Source organism: Alligator sinensis, unplaced genomic scaffold, assembly GCF_000455745.1.
Source record: "Alligator sinensis unplaced genomic scaffold, ASM45574v1 scaffold293_1, whole genome shotgun sequence".
NCBI lineage: Eukaryota > Metazoa > Chordata > Crocodylia > Alligatoridae > Alligator > Alligator sinensis.
In genome coordinates, this window is record NW_005842158.1 from 1,384,249 (window position 1) to 1,386,721 (window position 2,473).

The 2,473-nt window shown below is 45.9% G+C and overlaps 1 non-coding gene across 1 annotated transcript; it reads left to right on the plus strand.

The window, feature by feature from the left end:
* Positions 1–1,319: 1,319 nt before the first annotated feature.
* Positions 1,320–1,405, plus strand: TRNAR-UCU. The gene is given in 2 exon segments: positions 1,320–1,356; positions 1,370–1,405. It is a non-coding gene; the product is annotated as a tRNA-Arg (tRNA).
* The last annotated feature ends 1,068 nt before the right edge of the window (positions 1,406–2,473 follow it).

The following is a 2,473-nucleotide window of genomic DNA, read 5'->3' on the forward strand; positions in this document are numbered from 1 at the left end:
ACGATTAAGTGCCACTTTGACATCTTAGTCACAAAAAAAGTTTGCCCTGGTAGCATAGTGGAGAAGTGCAGGAGCAGGAAGAGAGAGTGCTGGGCAGATTTAGTGGTGGACAGCATCCCAAAATATTGATACACTGTTGTGGTTTATTCAGTTCACTCTTCACTTTCCTTGGGTGCATTCATCCATTGCTAATTCAAGTTCATGCCGAGTGTGCTCCCTCTCATTCCATATTAACCCAGTGGCAATTATCATTGCCTGTGGTCTTTAATATCTATGTACTCTTGGTTTTACTTCTTGAAAGCAGCATTTCATATCAGAAAGTGCCAAACCAGCTAATGACATTTAAGTGCAAAAAAATATACAATGAACCCTAGGTTATTTCCCTTTCCATGGGTTGGCTAATTATTTATCATTTTGTGTTTAAAAAGGAATTGAGAATCAGTAATAGGACTACAAACAAATAAATCCTATAGCATCTCATGCTAAATACTTTTTCTTCTTTCCCTGTTTATATCCCTTGTTTGTAGACTTAATTTTTTTTGACTAGTGATCTTTATTAGATAATAGGGCTAGTTAATTATTAACATAAATGTAAATCGTCTGTTAGGACTTGATCTTGCTCTTGTTTAAACCCAAATTAAAATTCGCACTAGTTTCAGGAGGGAATTTCCACCTCACCATTCCCCCTTTCTGCATGTCGGAGGTTGTTTTTGAAAGCCTTGCACACAGGCATTGAGTGCTGGCTGCAGCTAAGGCTGGGGATTTTGACTTGGGTGTGCCAGTGCTCCCTCTGGGACTTCAACCTGAAGGCTTCTGGCTAGAAGGTCTTGCTCTTCCACTCAGGGTCAGACCAAACACAATATTCGGTGTCAGGAAGGAATTTTACCCTATGGTCAGTTTGGTATGGACTGTGGGGACTTTTGCCTACCTCTACAGTGAGGGGTGCTGCCCTCTTCCTGGAAATTCTTGAGTGTATATTAACAACTTTTACAGCAGGAAAGTATTGACCACTGTGGTCCCTATGCTTTACCTGGGGCAGGTTAGGTGGTGTGTTGTCTGGGTTGACTGTGTAGTTTTGTTAAGAGGTTTGACAATGGATTTGTATGAGCTGGTTTGGATAGGGTTGATCTTACATCAGGCAGGGAGTTGAACTTGATGCTCTATGAAGGTCTTCCAGCCCTGCTTCTCTGTTTTATGATTCTCAGCCTCAAGTAGTCTCATTAAGTCAATGGGAATATTTGTCCCTACTCACAGATGTTCAGGACCTATCCCTTTACTTAGGGGGAGGAGACCAGTATTATTGTAGCAAAAGGCTATGTGGCTCTGTGGTGCAATGGACAGCACATTGGACTTCTATAGTTAAAGTGTCATTCAAAGGTTGTGGGTTCAAGTCCCACCAGAGTCAAATTATTCTTTTTATGATCAGGTCACAAAGTTATTGGATACAGGTGGATGTAGTCTTTCTGGACTTCAGGAAGGCATTTGACATGGTCTCTCACTCCATTCTCATTAAAAAGCTAGGCAACTGTGGCATTGATACCTACACAATCAGATGGGTCACAAATTGGCTGAGGGGCTGCACTCAGGGAGTGGTGGTGGGTGGGTCATATTCCACCTAGAGGGATGTGGGCAGTGGAGTCCCCCAGGGCTTGATCCTTGGGCCTGCACTGTTCAATTTCTTTATTAGCGACTTAGATGGGGGGGTGAAAAGCACCCTGTTCAAATTCACTGACGACACCAAGGTTCGGGGCAAGGTGGGTACGCTAGAAGGGAGGGAGAGGATTCAAATGGACCTGGACAGGTTACAGGGGTGGGCGAATGAGAATAGGATGGGATTCAATACTGGCAAGTGCAGGGTATTGCACTTGGGCAGTAGGAACCAGCAGCAGACCTACAGACTGGGGAATTCTCTTCTCAGCACAGGGGCAGAAAGGGATTTTGGAGTCCTTATTGTTCCAAAATGAACATGGGCCACCAATGTGAGGACGTGGTCAGTAAGGCCAACTGCACCTTGTCATGCATCTCGAGCAGGTCCAAGGAGGTGATCCTCCCCCTCCATGTGACACTGGTCAGGCCGTAGTTGGAGTACTGCGTCCAGTTCTGGGCACCGCACTTCAGGAGGGATGTGGCCAGCATTGAGAGGGTCCAGAGGAGGGCCACCCACATGATCCGAGGACAGCAGGGCAGACTCTACGAGGAGAGGCTACGGGATCTGAACCTGTTCAGCCTTCACAAGAGAAGGCTGAGAGGGGACCTGGTGGCTGTCTATAAACTTACCGGGGGGACCAGCAGGGAATGGGAGAGATCCTGTTCCTCTGAGCACCTCCCGGAGTAACAAGGAATAACGCCCATAAATTGTTTGAGAGTAGGTTCAGGCTGGATATTAGAAAACACTATTTCACAGTCAGAGCAGCTAGGATCTGGAACCAACTTCCAAGGGAAGTGGTGCTCGCTCCTACCTTGGGGGTCTTTA